This window comes from Muntiacus reevesi, chromosome 2 (genome assembly GCF_963930625.1).
Source record: "Muntiacus reevesi chromosome 2, mMunRee1.1, whole genome shotgun sequence".
Lineage (NCBI taxonomy): Eukaryota > Metazoa > Chordata > Mammalia > Artiodactyla > Cervidae > Muntiacus > Muntiacus reevesi.
The window spans coordinates 205,303,240-205,315,513 of NC_089250.1; the positions used below are offsets into that span (position 1 = coordinate 205,303,240).

General features: G+C 51.6%; 1 long non-coding RNA gene across 1 annotated transcript; it reads left to right on the forward strand.

Moving 5' to 3' along the window:
- Positions 1-926: 926 nt before the first annotated feature.
- On the forward strand, positions 927-6,969 carry LOC136158546 (uncharacterized). The gene is made up of 3 exons (XR_010661355.1): positions 927-1,285; positions 4,157-4,268; positions 4,351-6,969. It is a non-coding gene; the product is annotated as an uncharacterized lncRNA (long non-coding RNA).
- The last annotated feature ends 5,305 nt before the right edge of the window (positions 6,970-12,274 follow it).

A 12,274-nucleotide genomic window follows, 5' to 3' on the forward strand; every position in this document is an offset into this window, starting at 1 on the left:
ATTCCCGTCGCATCTCGTCAGACGGACTACTAGTCAGGTGTCCGCCCATTTTCCGCCATCTTGTTTGTAGTCATCGTTCGCACGCCTCTACGCTCTGCAATACGGAGCCTTCTGGCCACAGGACTTTAACTCCCGGCATTCACCACTCCTGGTTTGGCACGTCCTCCGCCATCTTGTTTGTAGTTCCCACTGAGTCCAGCGTCCCTTTGGTCCCAGGGTTGCACCAGGCCCGCAGAACTACTACTTCCGTCGTGCCCTACGCATGTTAGTCCTGAAAAGTGGAGGTGGAAGGGTAAGGAGGGGGTAGGGGGCGGGGTTCCTCTGCGAGAAGGAGGGAGTAAAGAGGAGTGGGGGAGAACGAAGGGGGAAAGAGTGGGGGGGAATGGGGGGAGGAGGAGGGGGGAGGGAAGGAGGAGGGAGCAGGGAAAGAGCAGGGAGGGGAGCGGAGGGAAGGGGAAGAGTGGAGAAACGAGGATGCAGCTCAGGAGGCTTGAGAGAGGCGGCCAGGACCTCGAGCCGAGGGACCAGAGGGACTGAAGCACGCCGTTTGCCCCCTCACCGCTTCCCTGTCCCCTTCCATCATTTCTTTCCACCATCCAGCTTGAGGAAGGGGATTTATTCAAATTTTATTTAACTCTCTATCTCCGAGGGTAGCGCGCTGGGGAAGAGGGGGGGGACGCGTGCAGACTTGGGGGGGGGCGGGGCCCAACAGCCTCCTTCATCCTCCTCTGCTCGCCCGGTGGCAGTATCTGGGGGCCGCAGACCAGGGGCGGGCCCAGGAGAGGGGGTTGGTGGCAGGAATCTCCGTTCCCCGGGAAACGACGGTGGGCGGGGCTTGAACCCTGGAAACGGGGGCTGTCCAAGGCCTGGCCCTAGACCCCTGAGCAGTGGAAATCGGGAAGGGGCCAGTTAAAGGGTCAGGGGCGCTGAGGAGAGGCGGGGTGGGGGGAGGGGATCTGGGACTCGGACCCCCGCACTGAGTGGGGCCCGGGCAAAAGCTGTGCACCCTGCGCCCGAGGAGCCCCCATTGCCCTGGGGAGACTGATGAGGGCCCCAGAGCAGGACCTCCCCCTGGAAGGGCCGCGCCGCAGCCCGTGGGAGGGCTTCGCCCCCGGCGCCCCCCATCTGCACTCGCCGCCGTCCCGGCCTCCCCCTCGAGGGAGGGGCCGAGGACCCTGGCGTTCTGAGCGTTCCGCGCCCCCGCCTCCCGGCCCCTTTCGCCAATGGCTGCCGACCCGCCTGGAGCTGCCGAGAAGGGAGAGATGGCTCCCGGGACACGTGTGAGGTGAGTTCATGCGGCTCCTCCTCACCCCCAGACCTGGGCAGCTCCCAGTCCATTCATCCTCAGCCCGGCCTCTCTCTACCTTGCCCGCCCCCAGCCTCACCCTCTCTTTGCTCCAAACTTCTCATCTCCAACCCTCTTTCCTCTTACCTCTCAACCCTGGGGAACTGGCCTTCCTTCCTAGACCTTGCCCTTGTGGCCCTGCAACCTCTCCCGTTGATGCCCTCCACCCCTTCCTCTCTTTCTGCCCTAATCCTACACCTTCCCTTCTCAAGTCAGGTTTTTGGAGACAAAAAAAACAAAAACACCTCACACCTTTGAAGAGTTTGATTTACGAGAATAAATTAATTTTTTGTAAGTAAAATGTTTAAAACAGCCATTGATTTACCATTATATGCAGTCGTTGAAAATGGGGAGACACATTTAAGGAGAATAAGAGCCTTGGGGTATGACCTGGTCCTCGCCCACCATCCACAAAAGCCACACTATAAAGAGGAGGTTCAGGAGAGCCCCAGTCAAGGGAAGCCATCTGTCATCCGAAATGGATTTGTCCTGAGCAAGAAACAGATGTGACTCCAGTCCTTAGCTTTTTAAGAGTCAGACATCCATTGACTAGGAAGTGAAGCACCTGAAGATGGGAAGTCGGAACAGTGGCCACAGTCAGAGAGGTAGTCTCGAGAAGGAAATGAACCCCAGGGAAAAGGGGGCCTTGTTGCTCAGAATGTCCATATCTTCACAGAGGAAGTGAGGTAGGTAGAGACAAGAAGGCAGTCCCTGGACCTCCCCTAAATGACAGGAAGGGGACCAACTGTACTCCCCCCTATAGAGTGGGAAGTGAAAGTGAAGAGTGTTAGTCACTCAGTCCTGTCCGACTTTTTGTGACCCCATGGACTGTAAGTGAAGCGTCTTCAAAGAGGTATTTCTTTCCACCCAGGAAGTGAGCAACCAGTACGACGGGAATGGGAATTCATGACATGCTGTCCATGGAGTCCCACCCAGATCTGGAAGGGAGGCCACAGGACCTGGGCAGGAAGGTCCAGGTATAAGGACTAGTGGCCGGGTCCCCAGGAAATGTTCCCAAGTATGTGGTACACAAGCCCTGTCTGCTAGACAACACGTGTCTCCTTTCTAGCCAAGAGCAAGGCAGAAAAGAATCCCTTGTGAGAAGAAAAAGGGGGGAACAATCCGCTGTGAAATGGAAAGGGTTGCAGCCTCTAACAGGAAGTCCCACCTTCTCTATTCAGAGTATTTGGCCTTGAGCTCACCCAAGAAAGTCACAGCTCGGTCTGTCCAAAAGCTGTAGTCCCGGATTATTACATACCCTCGACACTTCCTCTCAAAGACCGAGTCCCCTAAAGGGACACTACCAAGGGGGGTGTTTGCTGGGTGGGTGGGCAGGTCCAGGGCAGTCATGATGCCAGCCAAGTTGCCTGCTAGGCCTTTGGCCTTGAGTCTTGCTTCCTCAAGCTGATCCACCACAATGGAATTGCCAGGGTTCAGGTCACTTTGGTCATCCTTCACAAGCTGGAAGTGCTGGCTGAAGGACCAGAAGGCCTGCTGGGTGAGCCTCAGACGTTCTCCATCTTCCAGGCCATGCCAGATCTCGAAGGGCATGTCGGTTGAAGGCAGGGTTATGAGCGAGAGTCCGGGCGATGAGAAGTCGGGATCACTAAAGGGAGTGCCTTGGTGCTCGAGCTGTACGAGAGACAGAGGCAGATGAGAGTGAGGGGACCCAAACGCTGCCCTAGGGTGCCCCTGAATTCACATCTGCCTTCCATGAGACTGCCCTCTTAGGGGGAGTCAGCATTCCCTGCCTCTCAGGGAGTTGATGAAATATGCTAGCACAGAGCCCAGGACTGTTAGGCTTCAACTCAGCCTCCTCCACATACAAGTTGTGCAACTTTGAATCACAGCTTCAGTAATTCCCACATGGCACTGTAATGGGGAAGATGATAAGATATAATAGACATAAAGCACTTAGCACTTGGCTTACGATTAGGCTGTTAATATCATTCACTAATGACATATTTATATTAATATCATGAACACGATGATTATGTTACTTATTACAGTATTTGCAAGCTAAATATATTGGTGACAATGTGGTTGAAGCCATATTTCCTTTCTATTCACTTTCTTCAGTGGTTAATATTTGTTCACTTTTAAATAATCATTAATATGCAATGGTTAATATTGAATTATATTCTTATTTAATGAATGCCTTCTCCATTTAATTTCTCACCTCTTCAAACCTACACCCACAGGATTTTAGTCCACACTGATCAATTCTGTAATTGATAGATCACCTAGTCCTACGTCCCCAATTTACAAATGGGGAAACTCAGGATCCTCAAAGCTATCCAGAAGATGGTGGCAGATATGAGACTAGAAATTAGAGGAAGGCACCTCCTTGGTGGTTCAACAGTGGTTAAGAATCTGCCTGCCAAAGCAGGGGACATGGGTTCGATCCCTGCTCGAAAAAGATCCCCCATGCTGTGGGGCACATAAGCCTAGGGACCACAACTCCTCAGCCCTCAGTCCTAGAGCCCATGCTTCGTGACAAGAGAAGTCACCGTAATGAGAAGCCCAAGTACCGCAAAGAAGAGGAGCCCCCGCTCGCTACAATTACAGAAAGCCTGAGCACAGCAACAGGGACAGCACAGCCCACGCGAGAGAAACTCGTCTTTTAAAAAAAGCAAAGAGACTAGGTTAGGTAACTTCATGTGGACCTAGAATATAGTTCAGTGGAAGAGTCACAAATTCCAGGGCCTCCAGGGGCCAGGTAGATCACTCCACCTGGAGAAGAAGCAGATAGGGTGGGCGAGGGCCACAGTGACTGGAGGCCAACAGCACGCCTGTGCCTGTTTCTGACAGGTTTTCATGTGCAGAATTTCAACAAGCATCCCATGGCCTAGACAAAGCATCTGTGAGTCAGACCCAGCCAGCAGGCTGCTGCTTTGAACTTCAGACAGTTTTGTGACCTCAGGTAAACTATTTCCCCCTCTAAAGCTCAGTTTCTTGGCCTTTCCCTCATGGTCCAAAGGTTAAGACTCTGCTCTCCATTGCAGGGGGTGCGGGTTCAATCCCTGGTTGAAGAGCTAAGATCTCACGTGCCTCGCAGCCAAGAAACCCACCGGGTAAACAGAAGCACTATGGTACCCAAACTGAATAAGGAATTTTAAACATGGTCCACATCAGAAAATCAAAAAGAGGGCTTCCCTGGTGACTCAGTCGATAAGAAGCCTCCTGCCAATGCAGGAGACACAGGTTCCTGATCCAGGAAGATCCCACATGTTCTAGATCAGCTAAACCCGTGTGCCACAACCTCTGAGCCTGTGCTCTAGAGGCAGGGAGTCGCAACTACTGAGCCCACGTGCCATATCTACTGAAGCCTTGCGAGCCTTAGAGCCTGTGCTCAGCAACAAGGGAAGCCGCCGCAGTGAGGAGCCTGCAAACCGCAACTCGAGAGTAGCCGCCACTCGCCAAAACCAGAGAGGTGCTCAGAGCTCAGTCACTTCAGTCGTGTCCGACTCTCTGCGACCCCATAGACCATGGCCCTCCAGGCTCCTCTGTCCATGGGATTCTCCAGGCAAGAATACTGGAGTGGGTTTCCCTTTCCTTCTCCAGTGATAGAGTGTGAAGTGAGTGAAGTGAAGTCGCTTAGTCGTGTCTGACTGTGCCACGCCACGGACTATAGCCTAATTTCTCCTCTGTCCGTGGGATTTTCCAGGCAAGAGTACCGGAATAGGTTGCCATTTCCTTCCCGAAAACTAGAGAAGAACCCAAACTAAATAAGAAAGATCCAGCACAGCCAAAAATAAATAAAATTATAAAAAAAAATTTTTTTAATCTAAAAAAGCCCCCTCAGTTCCCTTATCTGTAAAAATGGGTCATAATTCTACCACTTAGAGCTATCTGAGGAGCCAGTAGGATCATGAGGCTAAATCTCCCAGCATGGCATAGGCTCAGGAAAGCATAGGGCAGGAGGTGATTATGGAAAGACTCATGAGCCTGGAAAAAACTTCCCTCTAGGTGCTTCCTTCGAATCTTCTAACAGTCTTGAGAGGTCAGTCAAGGCAAGATCACCATCCCATTTGGCAGATGAGGAAGCTAAGACAGGGAGAGAAGGAATGACCTGCCCAAGGTCACCCAGCCATCAGTGGCATCATTCCTGTGGGCGTGTCTCTAGCTGGCAGAGCCTCTGTACCCCAGGACCCACAGAGGAGGCTTCTTCCAGCCTTGTTCTGCCTCCTTTCCCCAGAGCTGGGCCAGGAGGGGGACAGCCTCCTCCCCTCACCCCCTGCTCATGCCCTGTCACTCACATAAGTCTGCAGCAGGGCTGAAGTCTGCAACTGCATGTCGAGCGCCAGGTTATAGGCTTGATTGATAGACTCAGCTGTGGACGTGGGGGCTCCCAAACTGAGAGGTGGCAGCAGCAGGGTCAGCAGGCAGAAGGGGGCTGGCAGGAAGTAAACAAGGTCAGCACCAAGTCCCTGACCTCACCTGCTGATTCACTCATTCATCAAAACAGCCCCTTATATGGATACAACCCTTGTGGTTACAACGGCCTTGTGTGTGCAACTCAGGGCAGGATCACCCTGTAAGCATATTCCAGCCCAGAATATTCCCCTGGGACTTCTCTGATGGTGCAGTGGTTAATGACCTCAGCTCCCAACGCAGGAGGCCCTGAGTTCAATCCCTGGTCAGGGTTCTAATCCTACATGCCACAACTGAGAATTTGCATGCTGCAGAGACTAAGAACCAGCACCCAAAAAGATACATTTTTATTTTTTTCTTTTAAATGCAATTATATATAAATAAATATTAAAAACAACGAAAAAATGCCCCTGACCTCCAGACCGATGTATTCAACTTCCCACTTGACGTTTTCCCTTGGAGATTAATAAGCATCTCAAGTCACAATATCCACTGCTCAGCTCTAGCTGCCCTGTGCCCCTCCTTCCCTGGTCTTCCCCATCTCAGAAAGTGCATGTCCATTCTTCCAGGTGCTCAGGTCAAAGTCACAGGGTCCTCTTGGATGCCTCATTCTTTCCTTCCTATGTTCAACCCACACAAATCCTGTTGGCTCTGTCCTTAAAAGGTGGCCATGAGGTCTGTGGGATTTTGTGTTTGTGTTTGGTCACACTGTGACACTTGCAGGATCTCAGGTCCCTGACCACGGACTGAACCTGGGCAGTGAAAGCCCAGAATCCTAACCAGCAAACCACAAGGGAACTCCCTAGGTCTGTGTTTCTGGATCCGAGCACTTGTGACAAGTATACCTAGACTCTCTGAAAGCTCATTGAGCTCTATGCTTAGGAGTTGTGCACGTTTCCCCATACCCATGTGCTATTTTCAATACAAATGTTTCAAACATGAGGATTTCCCTGCTGAATCAGCAGTAGAGAATCCACCTGCCAACGCAGGAGAGACATGTTTGGTCCCTGGTCTGCAAAGTTACACCATGGTGCAACTCTTAAGACCTGGCACAACTACTGAGCCTGTGCCCTAAAGGCCAGGAGCCAGAACTACTGAAACCTGTGTGCCTAGAGCATGCAACAAGAGAAACCACTGCAATGAGAAGTCAACGCATCTCAACTCGAGAGTATCCCACACTCACTGCAACTAGAGAAAGCTTGAGCACAGCAACGAAGAGCCAGCACAGCCATAAATAAATAAAAGATGTATCTCCAATCTATTTCTCTCCCCGGTGTTGTCTCTGCTTCCACCCTTGTCTCCCTCTGCCACCTGTAAGCTCTTCAAGTCCAGCTAGATCCCTCCTTTGTCCAAACCTTCCCATGGCTCCCACCTAACACAGTGACTAGTAAAGTCCTCACTATGGGCTTAAGGCCTGGACCCTCTTTTCTGCAGCATCCCCTACTCAGACTTTGCCCTTGCTGGGCCCGCCAGGACCACCTACGAAACCCACCCAGAGCTTCTCCTTCTGATTCTTCAGGGCTCAACTCCTAAGACCTGCAAGACATGCCTAGCGGTCCAAGGCCTAAGACTCTGCAGCGCCAATGCAGGGCACTCACGTTCAATCCCTGGTTAAGGAACGAGTCCCACCTGCCCCAACTAAGACCTGGTGTAGAAAAATTTAAAAAAAAAAAAAAAAAAACAGGAAAACTTAAAGTCACGAGCAATGATGGAGTTGAGAGGCCGAGCAGGACAGCTTCCTTAGCTTCCCTTTCTACATTCCTGGACTTCCAGAATTTCAGAAATTAAGGGAAGGTCTGAGGTGAAGCCCTGTTCATTCATTCATTCAACAAACTTGGATCACTGTATTCAAATTCTATCACATCTGTGCGGGTGATCAGTCATGTCCAAAGCTTTGGGACGCCATTGACTGTAGCCTGACAGGCTACTCTGTCCATGGAATTTTCCAGGCAAGAATATTGGACTGGGTTGCCATTTCCTTCTCCAGGTGTTCTTCTTGACCCAGGCTTTGAACACATGTCTCATGTCTTCTACATTGGCAGGCAGATTCTTTACCACTAGTGCAACATGGGAAGTCACACTGGTATGATAATTTACTTGTGATCACATGTACTGTCTGTCTGCAGAACGAAGTCTCATTTTTTGTCTGTTTCTTTACTGCCGTGTCCCCAGCGCTTGGGTTTCCCTGACAGCTCAGTGGTGAATCCGCCTGCCAATGCGGGAAACGTGGGTTTGATCCCTGAATGGGGCAGTTCACCTGGAGAAGGAAATGGCAATCCACTCCAGTATTCTTGTCTGGGAAATACCATGGACAGAGGGCCCTTGAGGTCTACAGTCCATGGGGTCACAAAAGAGCTGGACACAACTTCCCAACTAAACAGCAACAATAGCCCCAATACTTAGACTACTGTGCGTGTGTGCCTAGTCAGCTCAGTTGTGTCCAACTCTCTGCTACCCTGTGGATTGTAGCCCCCCAGCCTCTGTTCATGAGACTCTCCAGGCAAGAATACTGGAGTGGGTAGCCATGCCCCCCACCAGGGAATCTTTCCAACTCACAGATGAAACCCAGGTCTCTTCAGTTTGCTGCATTGCAGGCAGGTTATCACTAGCGCCCCCTGGGAAGCCCACTTAGACTGCTACCTAGGATCCAGTAGGCACTCCAGAAGTAAGTCTTGAATGGATGAATGATGAATGAAGTCCTCTGTGTGTAAGGCTTTTGAAGTTACCAGCAGATGCAAGAGCAGCCAGGTCCCTGAGTCAGATGGGCCAGGGGGCCCAGGCGGTACCCCTCCCACCTGGTCTCAGGACCCTCGCGCCCTGTCTCCCTCACTCACCCATCAGATGAGAAGTCATGGTCTCTCCTGGATCTTTCCTCTCTGCAGTCTCTCGGTGGGTCTGGGACACCTGTTTTCTTGCCCCTCAGGCGGCTTTATACCTGGGTCTGAGCCCTCGAGCCACCCATGAGGGAGGGAAAGTCATACCTTGGGGGTTGTGGGGGGAGGTGCAGAAGCCCCTGAGGCAGGGGACAGCTAGGTAAGGCAGCATTGCGGTGACACCCTAGTCCCCTATGGCCCCCAAATCTGACCTTACACTCTGGCTGCTGGGAGAAAGGGATCCAGGCAGGGAGGGGATTACCTGGGGGGACAAAGGGGCCGCCCTGCTCCCTGCGGCTCTGCACGTCCTGGGATCCAGTTTCCTGGGAGGAGGCGGCCCCCTGCTCCGCCCCACTGGGACCCAGTCTTTGGGCCCTGGACTGGAGGAGTTCGGAAAAGGGACAGGGGGTGGTCTGTAAGCAACATCACCCACACCCTTAGACACGGGAGCATGTGATACGATGCAGGGCCCTGTGGGCTCCTTGTCTCAAGGCCTTTGTGTCCTTCATTTCTGTGTTTTTTTAAATAGATTTTCAAATGTATTTTAAATATAATTTTATTTATTTATTTTGTCTATGCTGGATCTTTGTGGCTGTGTGCACTTTTTCTTTAGTTGCAGCGAGTGGGGCTACTCTTCCTTGCAGGGCACAAGTTTCTCACTGCGGTGGCTTCTCTTGGTCCTCTAGATCCCGGGCTCTAGAGTGAGGGCTCAGCAGTTGTGCACACAGACTCAGTTGCTCTGAGGTCTGTGGGGTCTGCCCAGATGAAGAAGTGAACCCATGTCTCCCACGTTGGCAGGTGGATTCTTTACCACTGAGCCACCAGGGAAGCTCCCACCCACCATCCGTTTCTCTGATATTTCAGGTAGAAGCCTTCATTCAACCTCCATGATCTTCCCAGAATTGATACAGGCACCTGTTAATTAGCTGTTAATTACCGAAGGGAGGGATTGCAAAAGCAGGGAAAAATTGATTTTAATCAAGAGCAGCCTTGGGGCAAGGTGCTGATTCCCAGATCATGAGATACATACAAAGATATCTTTGAAAGATTTTGCAGGTACTGAAACCCTCTCTGGGTGGAAGAAGTTGTGGTATGCTGCCCTCAAACATGTAGACCCCAGGCCAGTTGGACCTGAAGGTTGAATATGTTAATTTGTACCTGACACCACCAATGCATCAGGAAAATGTTCAGGGGCTGATCACATCCTCTTTTACTAGAAAACTTCTCAGTATCTTCCCCAGGGGCGACATGGTTTTGAGAGCAAGAGCCTGCTAAATCCCCCTTTGCCTGGCAAAGCAGTAAAGATCTAGTTTTCTAATTCACCCCAATCTTTGTCTCTGAGGTTTGATCCAGCACCAGTATCCAGAGAAGCTGAGCTTTTGGCATCACCATGTATATGCATGTATATGTCTTGGGCTTCCCCGGTGGCTCAGATGGTAAAGAATCTGCCTGTAATGTAGGAGCTCAGGTTTGAACCCTGGATGCGGAAGATCCCCTGAAGAAGAGAATGGCTACGCACTCTAGTATTCTTGCCTGGAGATTCCATGGACAGATGAGCCTGATGGGTTACAGTCCATGGGGTCTCAGAGTCAGACATGATCGAGTTACTAACCTTATACTGTAGTATAGGCACAGGTTGGCACGTGGACCCACACCAGATGTGTCTATACACTTTCATATGTTTTTACAGTCAAGGATGTATTGACACTAGCCATGTGCTTGATCTGGTTCCAGATAGAGCTGGGATAGAGCAGGAAACAAGTCAGACACAAATCCCTGCCCCTGTGAAGCTGACACCCTAGTGGACATGCCCACAACTGTGTTATACCACACACGCTGCCAGGGAGCGCCAAACACAGGAGTGCATGTGCGTCTGCGCTTGTGAACAAACGGTCATATCCAGAGCCCCACCACAAGGCAGGAGCTGCATCTGTTCCTTCATTCGGCCATGTAGACCTTTAGTCAGCAGCTGTCGATGGAGGTCCTCCTGCGTGTTGGCACTGGGGTGAACAATAATGGCCACACAGTCCAGTGGTCCCCAACAACCAACCTGTCAGCTCATTAAAATAAATTTCCTAAAGCTCCAAGGTGCTGAGAGGAAGCCAGAACAGGCTGATGTGAATAACTGAGGGTAGAGGGGATTTAGACAAGGAGACTGAGGCCCAGAGAGGGCCAACTAGTTACCCAGAGGCACACAGCAAGGCCAGGACAGATCGTAGGCTTGGCCCCCTAGTTTGGGACTGACTCTAGGGTGTCCTCAATTTGAACTGTGAGCTGAAGGAGGGAAGAGGCTGAGGGAAGAGATAGTTCTGAGGTGGGAGATCCTAAATTGGGTCTCTGAGCGAGGGGGCTGTCAAGGCTGCCAGGGAGGGTCTGTGCTGGGCAGGCAGTGATGTCAGAGGATTAGACTAGGCCCATTGAGTGGGTGCACTAAGGCGTGGGCCAGGGCAGGTAGTGGAGGAGGAGGAGGAAGAAGAAGAGGAGGGCAGGAGGGGAGGAGGGAGCCAGACACGCGATCTCGAGCTATTCACATGTGGGCAGCGTACATAGGCCGAGCCTCACCCCAGAGGGCAGCCTCACCCTGACCCAACCCCACCATCTCCTGCTCCTCTTGGGGACTTCACTTTCTCTCTGGACCCTTCAGGGGCCCTTCACAACTGAAGCATTTCCCCCCTATCCCAGGCATTTCCCCCCTTTTGTCCAAGGCATTTGTCTTGGCAGATAGCAGAAGCTCTCCCGCCTCATCCTGCCCCGCCTTGTACCTCACATATCTCCATCTCTGTTTCAGTCTCAGCAGAAGCTAATGCCTGGAAAATAGCAATTTAAGAGTCAGCAGTCCCTGGGTGGGGAAGATCCCCTGGAGGAGGGCATGGCAACCCATTCCAGTATTCTTGCCTGGAGAACGCCATGGACAGTGGAGCTTGGGGGGCTACACTCCACGGGGTCACAAAGAGTCAGACACGACTGAGCAAATAGCACTCAGGTTACTTTCAGACTTGGGTACAAACCTACCTTTGTCCATCACTAGCTTAGGCAAGCTCCTTAAACCTCTCTGAGCCTCAATTTGTTTCCTCATCTGAAGACCAGAACAATTATCTTGGCGTCTTAGGGTCTCACTGATTTCATTCAGCAGGTGCTTCGACCTCTGCTATGAGAGCCCTCCTGAGACCCTCAAGAGTTGCTCCAATGGTATATAAGGCCTCCAGTTCAGTTCAGTCACTCAGTCGTGTCCAACTCTTTGTGACCCCATGGACTACAGCACACCAGGCTTCCCTGTCCATCAGCAGCTCCCAGAGCTTGCTCAAACTCATGTCCATTGAGTTGGTGATGCCATCCAACCATCTCATCCTCTATCCTCCCTTTCTCCTCCTGCTTTCAATCTTTCCCAGCATCAGGGTCCTTTCCAATGAGTCAGTACTTCCCATCAACTGGCCAAAGTATTGGAGTTTCAGCTTCAGTGACCTCCTTGGGTAATTTGTGCTCACAGTCTCCCAACTTTAGGTCCTGTGACTCTACAGAGTCTAAAATGTAGACTGGGGAGGGACCTTTCCACCAGAGGACACAGCCAGAATCCCATTAAATTTAGAGGCACATCTGCCGCCTGGTCACTTGGGTCTCCTGCTGCCAATAGACCAGCAGGCAACAAAAGGACATGCCATACTGTTGCAGGAAGGGGGACACC